General features: G+C 41.1%; 1 protein-coding gene across 6 annotated transcripts in view; it reads left to right on the top strand.

Moving 5' to 3' along the window:
* Nucleotides 1–12,682, top strand: part of LOC109872526 (seizure protein 6 homolog) — a 216,983-nt gene that overhangs the window by 86,028 nt on the left and 118,273 nt on the right. The gene's annotated exons all lie outside the window — the stretch shown is intronic.

The raw sequence follows: 12,682 nt of genomic DNA, 5'->3' as shown, positions 1-12,682 counted from the left end.
GTTGGATTATTGGTCCCCTCCCTGACCAAGGACCTTCTCCCACGTTTGACTCTTGGTGGTTCCAAACTTCTTCCAAATAAGAATGATGGAGGCCACTGTGTTCTTAGAGACTTTCAATGCTGCAGAAATATTTTGGTACCCTTCCCATGATCTGTGCATTGGCACAATCCTGTCTCGGAGCTTTACGGACAATTCGTTCGACCTCATGGCTTGGTTTTGCTCTGACATGACCTGTCAAGTGTGAGATCTTATATAGACAGGTGTGTGCCTTTCCAAATCATGTCCAATGAATTGAATTTGTCAAAGGTGGACTCCAATCAAGTTGTAGAAACATCTCAAGGATGATCAATGGAAACAGAATGCATCTGAGTTCAATTTTGAGTCTCATAGCAAGGGGTCTGAATACTTATGTAAATACGGTATTTCTGGTTTTTGTTTTTAACACATTTGCAAACATTTCTAAAAACCTGTTTTCACTTTGTCATTATGGGGTGTTGTGTGTAGATTGATGAGGAAAAACATGTATTTAATCCATTTTAGAATGAGGCTGTAATGTAACAAAATGTGGTTAAAGTGAAGGGGACCGAATACTTTCCGAATGCACTGTATATTACTCTGCCTCAGACCATTGCTCATTCTGACTCATAATGATCCAGGTCCCTAGCTACAACAGCTTAGCCAGCCCAGTCATTTAAATGAGTTCACTATGCATTCAATCCATCAGCAAGACCCCCTTAAGGAGGGGATGAGAAAGCCTGTCGCTTAGAGCCGTCTTGTGATGGCAACAATGTAACTTCAGACAAGAGGAAGGCCACTATAGATTTTTTTGTTGTCTAGTGCCTCTCTAGAATAATAAGGAAATTAAGGCCTGGATATTAGAGGATTGGTGCCAATCAGCAGCTTCCCTGGAGCCTGTCCCGTTCTGCCTGATTAGTTCCCCTTCTCTCTCTCTCTCTCTCTCTCTGCTCTGATGCCGTACGGGGGAGAAATCCCTGTGATTTTTCACTCTTTGTCTTGCCGTAAAAAAAGAAAGACATGGAATGTACACAATGTACTGTACAGGATGTCAGTGCTAAGCAGAGGTTTCTTCCAATCAGAATGTCGCCCAACATAACATTTCCTTTGGCTGAGAGGGTTGAAAGGAATTGTTAAACGATTCCCTCAGTAGGATCAGATAGAGTGAGACAGAAATTCAGGTATTACGCTGCAGAGCTGCTCTACAATTTCTCTGATTGCCTCAATCGATTTTTTTGTTCTCACCTTAACCAACTCTCTTTAACAATCTCTCTGTCTGTGGCTGAAGAAGAGTTCTTCTAGTGAAGCATTGTATTTTTCTTTGCCTCATTCTATCCTACCCTAGCTATGTGGTGTTTAGCACCCAATCCAAAGTTCTTGCAACCAGTCTATGGTGAGACAATCAGTGATTTTCTCTCTGCCAGTCAAATGCAGTCTGTGCCAGAAAGTCTCTAAGCAGAGCACAGCCAAGAAGAATCCAATAAAACAAAATACTGCCTGGATTAGAGTTTTTTAAGAGGCACAAAAACAATCCTTAATTGCTTTGCTATTCTGCAGTCTTATTCAGGTCAGGATTTCAAATCTGCTGTCGTCAGGTTGACTGTCTGCCGCATCCTAAAAAATAGATCCAGGCTATTGCTGTGGAATAGCAATCCTAGATATTTTAAATGAGGTCTCCGAGGCTTGACATTTCCTTCATCGCTTAGCTCTCTCTGTGTCAGATCTCCACTGCCCCTGTGTAGCCCTTTTTCCACACTATTACTTTGTGGAGGATACAGACGCGGAACCCTCATAAGCTGTTTGGTTGAAACAGTCATTTTCAGTTTGTTTACTTAGCTACCGTTTAGCTTTCACATTATGCCAAGCCTGATGATACACTGGAGAAACAGACTTCAGCCTGATGTACTTTAAGCAATCCATTCTCCTCTTTTCACACCCTCTCTAGTCTCATCACTCATTGTCCTGTAGACCTTGGTGTATTGTTCTTGACTGATCCCTGTATCTATGGGCAAAGCCAGTCATTCCCCCATCACACAGTCCCAGAATGGGCATGTCTGTCAGGATCACATATATCTGACAGTGAAGCAGCACTCTGTCAGCCTCCCACTCCCGTCTCCCGTCTCTCTCAGGGACACTTAGATTAGTCTGCATATTACATTTACGCCTGATTGGTAAAGTCCTTCAACCACTCAAAGTCCTTGAATACTCCATCCCTCAAAAATAGAAATCCCTGAACTTTTAATTGGTTTGTTCAACAGAATGTGTTGATCTGGGAAAAATGGTCACTTTAAGTTCACAGTTTAGGTTCACTGTACCATATGCATGTGTGTTTCTGCATGTCCCTCCACCTGCTCAGCCAACGACTAGGTTGAAGGATGGAAGGTGCTTCAGAAGGGGAAAGCATCCCATCTCCTCTGACCAATAGCTTTAGCATATACAGTATGGACCCTTTACATTGGTCATTATGCAGATGATAGGAGGTGACCTTCACTATCGCCACAGGAGGACACAGCTAAACAGGGCATAGAGAATGGAAGTATTGAGCCATGCTCTCTTAAACTAGACCCTCCACCATGGACCACTACTCACAATCACCAATTGCAAAGAGAGGTTCGTTAGTATGTGTGCCATTTTAATGTTTGTTTCACACTGTTGTATGTCTGCTGTGATACTGGTTTGAGAGTGGATTGAGATCATTCAGATCATCAATTAGCCTAGCAGCTCTGACTCTGAGTGTAAAATCACCATGGTGATGTTTCCTGCCTGTCCTCACTGGGTAATGTTTCCCTGAACATTGATCCGCTATTGATCTGAGCATGAGAAACCCTGGTTTACCCGGGGGGATCAACTCCCACTCTCCACTCTCACTAAATATTCCCACTGAAGGGCAGGAGCTGTACGGTCACTGACCAACCTCCATGTTCTTTCGGTTCATACAGAGAGGGAGAAATTGAGAGAGAGAGAGAGAGAGAGAGAGAGAGAGAGAGAGAGAGAGGGAAAGAGAGGAGGAGAAAGAGAGCGAGATGAATAGTTGAAGAGATTTGAAGAAGTATATAGTCTTTCACGGCTATGCTCTGATCATTAGCTACATGACAATCCAGTTCGGAAAGGGAGATGATTATGGAAAAACAAAATAATGAATGCCTCTCACATAGTTTTCAGAAGTCTGCTTGCGATCGTATATATATTCCTTTAGTGACTTCCTTTACATTTCTCAAGGCTTCCGTCAATACATTTTTTGGGGGGCAATCATGTGTCTTGGGTTGGAGGAGGCAGGCTCATGTGTACAGTCAGACTTTATGAAGATCTCCCTTTACATCTTTTATTCTCTCTAGTTTGTGCGAGATGTCAAATGTGTTTAGTTTGCTTTTAAGAGCAGCTTGGGCTGCTCCTGTTGTGACAGAATAAGGCTACAAGGAAATGTTTCCCACTCCTAACCCAGAACATCAAAATACCTTTGAATTGCTTCTGTCACCCAGGAAGATTAATGACTGGTGTTGAGTCTGTCAGTAAAATGTAACGCTATGTGTCAGCTCTCTGTCAGCCAGAGAGAGGCTTTGTAAAGAAATTGTTTACTCTGCCTCTTGAATGGTACGATCAAACTTTGTTATTATGGCACACACCATGGCAGCAGTACAAGCTCATCTCTGACTTATACGCCTTCTGTCTGGGACTGATGGGGGACGCAGTGCTGCTGCAAATGCTGAGACCATTCAGATTAGAGCTAATGTTGATTCCATTTCCCATTTGTAATGTATGAATGTGTGTTTCTTGGTATGGGAGTCATTTCAGGATCAATAGAAACAAAGGGAGATTGCAAGTGAGAACATCTGGCCTCGGAGCAGAAATAATTAAGCATCTATTCGTTATGCATTGAAATCAACCAACCTCATGATCAATCCTTCCAAAATGACTTTGCAATTTGTGGAAAACACGAGCATAACAATTGAATAGCGCATTAATAATGAATCTGCAACTCAAGACATTTTGGGACAGACAGAGAGTTGGCAAAGAGACAGAGATGAAAAGAGAATTGATGGTTGTTTACTCTAAACTGTCACCACATCATTCCGGTGATACTAGACTCCATTTGTACATATTTGTAGACATAAGGGCTATATTCCAGCTCATTGCCTTGAGCCCATCTAAACTAGTTTATAAACGTAATAATGTTCCCCAATTTTACCAGCTATGTCAAATGTATTGAATTTTTTGAAAAATCTAGTCTTCAAAACAAGAGTATCTGCTGTATTTCACTTGCACAGTAAAGTATTATATACAGTTGAAGTCGGAAGTTTACATACAACTTAGCCAAATACATTTAAACTCAGTTATTCACAATTCCTGACATTTAATCCGAGTAAAAATTCCCTGTCTTAGGTCAGACAGGATCACCACTTTATTTTAAGAATGTGAAATGTCAGAATAATAGTAGAGAGAAGGATTGATTTCAGCTTTTATTTCTTTCATCGCATTCCCAGTGGGTCAGAAGTTTGCATACACTCAATTAGTATTTGGTAGCGTTGCCTTTACATTTTTTTTAAACTTCGGGTTTCGGGTAGTCTTCCACAAGATTCCCACAATAAGTTGGGTGAATTTTGGCCCATTCCTCCTGGCAGAGCTGGTGTAACTGAGTCAGGTTTGTAGGCCTCCTTGCGCGCACACGGTTTTTCAGTTCTGCCCACAAATGTTCACTAGGATTGAGGTCAGGGCTTTGTGATGGCCACTACAATACCTTAACGTTGTTGTCCTTAAGCCATTTTGCCACGACTTTGGAAGTATGCTTGGGGTCATTGTCCATTTGGAAGACCCATTTGTGACCAAGCTTTAACTTCCTGACTGATGTCTTGAGATGTTGCTTCAATATATCCACATACTTTTCCTACCTCATGATGCCATTTATTTTGTGAAGTGCACCAGTCCCTCCTGCAGCAAAGCACCCCCACAACATGATGCTTCCACCCCCGTGATTCACGGATGGGATGGTGTTCTTTGGCTTGCAAGCCTCCCCCTTTTCCCTTAAAAAATAACGATGGTCATTATGGCCAAACAGTTCTATTTTTGTTTAATCAGACCAGAGGACGTTTCTCCAAAAAGTATGATCTTTGTCCCCATGTGCAGTTGCAAACCGTAGTCTGGCTTTTTTTTATGGCCATTTTGGAGCAGTGGCTTCGTCCTTGCTGAGGGGCCTTTCAGGTTATGTCGATATAGGACTTGTTTTACTGTGGATATAAATACTTTTGTACGTATTTCCTCCAACATCTTCACAAGATCCTTTGCTGTTGTTCTGGAATTGATTTGCACTTTTTGCACCAAAGTACGTTCATCTCTAGGAGACAGAACGCATCTCCTTCCTGAGCGGTATGACGGCTGCGTGGTTCAATCCTTCCAAAATGACTTTGCAATTTGTGGAAAACACGAGCATAACAATTGAATAGCGCATTAATAATGAATCTGCAACTCAAGACATTTTGGGACAGACAGAGAGTTGGCAAAGAGACAGAGATGAAAAGAGAATTGATGGTTGTTTACTCTAAACTGTCACCACATCATTCCGGTGATACTAGACTCCATTTGTACATATTTGTAGACATAAGGGCTATATTCCAGCTCATTGCCTTGAGCCCATCTAAACTAGTTTATAAACGTAATAATGTTCCCCAATTTTACCAGCTATGTCAAATGTATTGAATTTTTTGAAAAATCTAGTCTTCAAAACAAGAGTATCTGCTGTATTTCACTTGCACAGTAAAGTATTATATACAGTTGAAGTCGGAAGTTTACATACAACTTAGCCAAATACATTTAAACTCAGTTATTCACAATTCCTGACATTTAATCCGAGTAAAAATTCCCTGTCTTAGGTCAGACAGGATCACCACTTTATTTTAAGAATGTGAAATGTCAGAATAATAGTAGAGAGAAGGATTGATTTCAGCTTTTATTTCTTTCATCGCATTCCCAGTGGGTCAGAAGTTTGCATACACTCAATTAGTATTTGGTAGCGTTGCCTTTACATTTTTTTTAAACTTCGGGTTTCGGGTAGTCTTCCACAAGATTCCCACAATAAGTTGGGTGAATTTTGGCCCATTCCTCCTGGCAGAGCTGGTGTAACTGAGTCAGGTTTGTAGGCCTCCTTGCGCGCACACGGTTTTTCAGTTCTGCCCACAAATGTTCACTAGGATTGAGGTCAGGGCTTTGTGATGGCCACTACAATACCTTAACGTTGTTGTCCTTAAGCCATTTTGCCACGACTTTGGAAGTATGCTTGGGGTCATTGTCCATTTGGAAGACCCATTTGTGACCAAGCTTTAACTTCCTGACTGATGTCTTGAGATGTTGCTTCAATATATCCACATACTTTTCCTACCTCATGATGCCATTTATTTTGTGAAGTGCACCAGTCCCTCCTGCAGCAAAGCACCCCCACAACATGATGCTTCCACCCCCGTGATTCACGGATGGGATGGTGTTCTTTGGCTTGCAAGCCTCCCCCTTTTCCCTTAAAAAATAACGATGGTCATTATGGCCAAACAGTTCTATTTTTGTTTAATCAGACCAGAGGACGTTTCTCCAAAAAGTATGATCTTTGTCCCCATGTGCAGTTGCAAACCGTAGTCTGGCTTTTTTTTATGGCCATTTTGGAGCAGTGGCTTCGTCCTTGCTGAGGGGCCTTTCAGGTTATGTCGATATAGGACTTGTTTTACTGTGGATATAAATACTTTTGTACGTATTTCCTCCAACATCTTCACAAGATCCTTTGCTGTTGTTCTGGAATTGATTTGCACTTTTTGCACCAAAGTACGTTCATCTCTAGGAGACAGAACGCATCTCCTTCCTGAGCGGTATGACGGCTGCGTGGTTCCATGGTGTTTGTACTTGTGTACCATTGTTTGTACAGATGACCATGGTACCTTCGGGCATTTGGAAATTGCTCCCAAGGATGAACCAGACTTGTAGAGGTCTACCATTTTTTCTGAGGTCTTGGCTGATTTCTTTTGATTTTCCCATGATGTCAAGCAAAGAGGCACTGAGTTTGAAGGTAGGCCTTGAAATACATCCACAGGTACACCTCCAATTGACTCAAATGATGTCAATTAGCCTATTAGAAGCTTCTAAAGCCATTACATGATTTTCTGGAATTTTCCAAGCTGTTTAAAGGCACAGTCAACTTAGTGTATGTAAACTTCTGACCCACTGGAATTGTGATACAGTGAATTATAAGTGAAATAATCTGTCTGTAAACAATTATTGGAAAAATTACTTGTGTCATGCACAAAGTAGATGTCCTAACCGACTTGCCAAAACTATAGTTTGTTAACAAGACATTTGTGGAGTGGTTGAAACCAACCTAAGTGTATGTAAACTTCTGAATTCAACTGTATTTCCTTGCATCACAGATTCATGCTTTTCAGCTTCCAGTTTGTGTGGCTAAAATACACTCCGCTAGAGAGGAAAAGGGGGATACCTAGTCAGTTTTACAACGGAATGCATTCAACTGAAACGTGTCTTCCACATTTTACACAACCCCTCTGAATCAGAGAGGTGCGGGGAGCTGCCTTAATTGACATCCATGTCTTCGGCACACGGGGAACAGTGGATTAACTGCCTTGCTCAGTGGCAGAATGACCGATTTTGACCTTGTAGCCTGGCGGGTAGGAGCGTTGGGCGGTAACCGAAAGGTTGCTGGATCGAATCCTAGAAATTTGCTTTTCTGTCAGTATTTTCAGCTCTGTTGCTTACACTGCCTCTTTGGGTGCCGTAGCTTCAAGAACCCCCCTGCTCTGGGATATCTCACTCATTTTCTGACTGTGTCAACAACACCCTTTCATCTCTCCCCATGTGAAGTGTGCTTGCAGCTCTCCCGCCTCGTTAAAACAAACTGTCACCCACAGAGCGCAAGCTAATTAAGGTGTCAAAATAGTCTCCAGATCCATGTGTGTTTGCACACGGACACACATAGTAATTCTGGACATCATTTAGCATCGGGAGATGGCTAAATGATACAGTTGAATATGTACCAAGGAATTCCTTTTTGGATTTTTTGGTGGGAAGGCAATGATGTCCATAGAGCATCAGTGGTTTTGTTCTGTGTGTCTTAATTGCCTTGGTGAAATGAGTCATTCTCACCATTTCGCTTGCTCATGCTCCAAGTCACAGTTCTTGATAGAGAGATCCAGTCCAAGAAATGGGAAAAGAAAGGAGAATGAAAAGGTGAAGATAAAGATGATTGGAGAGATGTACCAGGAAAAGAGAGAAAATAGGAGATGGTATGAGGGTGAGGGTGTCAACCTGTGAAAGAGCGTGAGGAGGAAAATAGATCGAAATCAACTGTGGTAACTGTCCCTGGGCAGCCATGCAGGCCCTGGGCGTGTTGGCTGTTGTACATTGTCCTGTGGTGGGTCTGCTTGCCACAGAGCCATCTCTGCCTGTATTTACTCTGATTCATAGACCAGGCTTCCCTCCAGCACTAAACACAGCCAGTTCAGAGGGGAGTTGTGCCCAGATGTCACCATGCGGCTAGATAATGCAGCATGTGTTTGTGACATGAAGTAGAGATGGAGTGTTCTGGACAACTGAGAACAGTCAGAGCAGAGCTGGGAGATGTAGGGTGAATGGCTTTGTTTGATCTCTTTTTAGTCTACTGTAGCCCAATATAAACAGTAGTTACTGTAACTACAGGATAATGCATACAATATGAATGAATGATGTCTTATCTATTTCTGTAACAACTCATTCATGCAGGCAGCAAACCAAAACACAGCCAACAGTTCAACCTGGGTTCAGTTTTCTCTGCTATAAGTTACAGTTGTGTTCAACTGGAAAGCTGGAGTCTGCTTGAGGGCACACAGCTCAAGTAGAGCATTGTGTTTCTTATGATTGAACTATTTTGTGGGAAGTATTGTTTTTGATCGTATGATCGGTTTTGCTGGTCTGTAGAAGTCCATTTTTTAAAAACATTTCACCCCGTTTGTCAAGGGTTTGTTTATCCTAGTGCTACTGACGTGGAGTTTGTGTTTGTGGTTAATTTCTTCCTTACCTCACATTGCTGGTAACTCCAACTGACTAAAAAAAGGTGGTAGAGATGTTGTCTCTCACCAGTACCAGGATGATTGGATCCCCTGGATTGCTGTATTTTTCCCTCTGAAAAATATCAAAGCAAAGTCATTTCTAAAAGATCTAAAACTGTGAGTCAACGTCTCCATTTGAAAGGCTTCGGACAGTCCTGCTCACAAAAAGGTGTGCAAACATCTTCGTTTGACTCCTCACTGTCAACCCTAAAACTACCATTCAGCCACAGGGAGAGTTAGTATAATCAATAATACTTAGCGTCTAAAGTGTGTGTAGTAACACCTAGCATCAGTGCACAGTGTCAAGAGGCAAATTCAATTACAATGGCAGATAAGTCTCTGGAGGGAAGCTCAGGTCTGTTTAGGAATTGAATTGCACTCTGAAATTGTGATCATTATTATCGACCAAAATCGGATTCTCCTTAGTCATGGCGTGATTATTTCTAACAACAGCGTGGATTCACCATTGCTAATCAAATCTTGGAGGACGCATTAAGCATCCGCTTACATGGCTTTGCCTCAAAATATTTTATTTAGGTAAGCATCTAAAGTTGAGAGCTGTAAAGAGTTTCTCTTTTATTTTCTCGGAGGATAGTGACATTGAGAAGTTTGAGATAAATGTCACACTTACAGTACATGTGTAGCCTAGCGGTTACAAAACTGTGAACCATATTTTGTCATTCATCTTGAGTTAAATTTAGACATTGGACACTTCATAATCACAAAACTTACTCACTATACATTCATCCTACTGAATAGTTGTATCTCTCTATTTGTGACTGACCGGCTCGATTCGGTCTTATGTAGCAACATTTGAAATGTTTTTTTTTTTACATTGGATAAAAGTAGAGACTCAGAGCTAGAAATCATACACTACAGTTGATCAACAATGGCAAAGTAATTCTGCTTCGAAAGTTGATAAAGTTGTTAGTCCACTTTTGAGATAATGGCCCTTGAATGTTTGGTACACCTACTGGAGCGTTTTTCTTTGTCTACACCCATTCAGCATCATTCACACCCTCTTAAGCCTTAGCCCCACCCATCTCTTCACATGTGATGCCATGTGCTAAACAGATTCATTACGGGAGTGTACAAAACAACCAACGATTTCATCCATTTAAAAATGTATTTAGTATAGGTCAATTTAGCAAACCAGGCAACTTTCTAAACAATGTTTTGGTTCGTTTCTAGCTTGTTAGCTAGCTAGCTAACATGACGTTAACTGGCTAGCCAGTTCAAATAATTATCATATCATAAAGCTGACATCATCTTAACTTTAGCTCATTTGTATTCATTATTACAGAAAAATACTCACAACAAGATCATTATTTTCAAGTTAATGGCGAGCTAATTACAGAAAACAGCTTACGGCTGTGATGAAATAAAAGCAGGGCATTCTACTGGAGAAATGTAGAACTTGGACACTGCCTCGTTGGCCTAACGTCATATACTAATTTGACTTTGGTGCAGGTCATATTGTTCTTTACATTCCTGTCTCTAGTAAACACACACCACTGTATATCAAATCAAATATATTGTTTAGACATGTAGGTAGCTAGCTAGCTGGCTAAACAATAAACTATAATCCCAACTCACAACGCTAAAGCTAACCACCTAGGTTCAATGTTAAATAGCTAGCTAACATTAGGCTATAACTAGCAAAGCAAATGGATCTGAGATACAAATTATATTGCTACAGAGATCATACACATAAAGTTAGCTAGCGAGCCATCCAGCCAGCTAACATTAGCTAGCTAGCTAACAGTACGCTTTAACTTGCAATTAACATTTTTTTCTGCCAAAATTAGAAACGTATAATATCTGAAAATGTAGCTAGCTAGACTCTCTTACCTGTATACATGTATGAACGCTTCTCCCTCTGTTACGGATGCCATGGATGCCATGGTTTGAAGATGCAATTCAGAGACAAATGTTTTATACAACAGCCTTTGTGTGTTCTTTTTTTGACTTCATCTGTATATTTGCAATCAAATGCCTGAATTTTCTACATTTCCTTAGCTATCCTACTCCACCGGGAATTCCACTGATTTCAAAACTTGAAGTGGAGAGTGGAGAGCATTTGCAACATTATCACAGTTCTTCGTGATATCTTTCAAAAAAGCCACGTTAGAAAGGATTATCTACACATACTGTGCAGCTCATATTATAGACAGAAGCGTGCTACATGCAGCCCAAACCCGAACTCATCTCTCGGCATGTCCAGTCCATCCATTATCTCAGCCAATCATGGCTAACAGGAAGGTTAATGTCTTTTTCCGTTCCGTATTTACAGATGGCATACAAGTTTGGTATTAAGGCAAATAAAGTTTACATGTTCCAGATGGCATTACTGCTAAAAAAACGCATTTTGATAAAAAACTAGGTTTTTGTACAAATGCCTCCCCTGTGAAGTAGTTTCCTGAAACTAGTCACATTTGTCCACGCAGCACAACCATAAGTGTTGAAACTGTCAAGGACAATTAGTATATAAAATCCCAGCAGCATATCCCACTCTTTACAACAGATAAGGCAGTATTACATCAGAGAGCTTTTGTAAGCCCTTTATTTCCATTTCACTGAGGTCCTACTCTGATAAAGGACAAGAGAAGTAGCCGTTATCACTGCTGTGCCATATCAATCTCTTCACACTGCCTGTTGTTTTGGCAGTTGTGTCTGGGGTTTTGGAGACAATCACAGTAGCTAGATAACACACCTTTCTCCATTTTCAAAGTGCTTTTCCACTACAAGGATTGTGTGTTTTCTGTGCTTTATCATGGTTTACTTCTTTCTCTGGCATGTGGTTAAGGAGTGTGGGTCAAGGGATTGTGTGTGTGTGTGCCAGTGTGCATGCATATGCAAACTAGGGGTAATCTACATTCTGAAAGTCATGCCATCCTTCAGCTAGAGTCTGTCCTTTAGAAAACTTGTGTCTTTTAATCTTTTATCTCAGAAGTCAGACGGGTATTTACATTTTCTTGATGAAATTCTCCTTTCAGTTCTTTCCCTCGCTCTGGCTGTGATTGCAGAGCTTGTCTGCGATAATGAACACTCATGCTGACTTACTGCAGGCTTCACAGTGAGGACTGTCATTATTAATCTGTCACAAAACTTTTTAACGGCATTCCCTATACTAATGGAGATAAATGTAGAAGAGATGAAAGACGATCGTGTTGTTGCTCTTTATTAACCCTGAGAGACGTCCTCTGGTGTGTCTTCTGACACTTAAGCCGTCATTCCGGCAAAAAGGACCCACTTTCAAAAGCACTGTTCATTTCCAACCTTACTTCTTGAGAGCGAATATATTTAACACTGTGGTTTTGGATTCTTACAGAAATACTGTATGAGAGCAATTTGGAGCTATCATTATCATCCCTCCCACTTTTTGAATTTAGCACCCATACCCTGGGGCTTCCTGATTGCATCTTAACTGCTGCAGGTGGGAATAATTACTCTCTATGGCTGAGCCATTATTATATTTGGTAATCATGAGACATTCAGAGCAAAATCTTTACTTTGGCTAATTGGAAGAAGGAGGAATAAAGGTATTCAAATGAATCATCAAAGGGTTATCATGAGGGTTTTTTCCTGAAGGGCCT

Source organism: Oncorhynchus kisutch, linkage group LG28, assembly GCF_002021735.2.
Source record: "Oncorhynchus kisutch isolate 150728-3 linkage group LG28, Okis_V2, whole genome shotgun sequence".
Lineage (NCBI taxonomy): Eukaryota > Metazoa > Chordata > Actinopteri > Salmoniformes > Salmonidae > Oncorhynchus > Oncorhynchus kisutch.
Note: the sequence above shows the minus strand (reverse complement) of the source record. Positions and strands in the feature narration are given on the sequence as shown.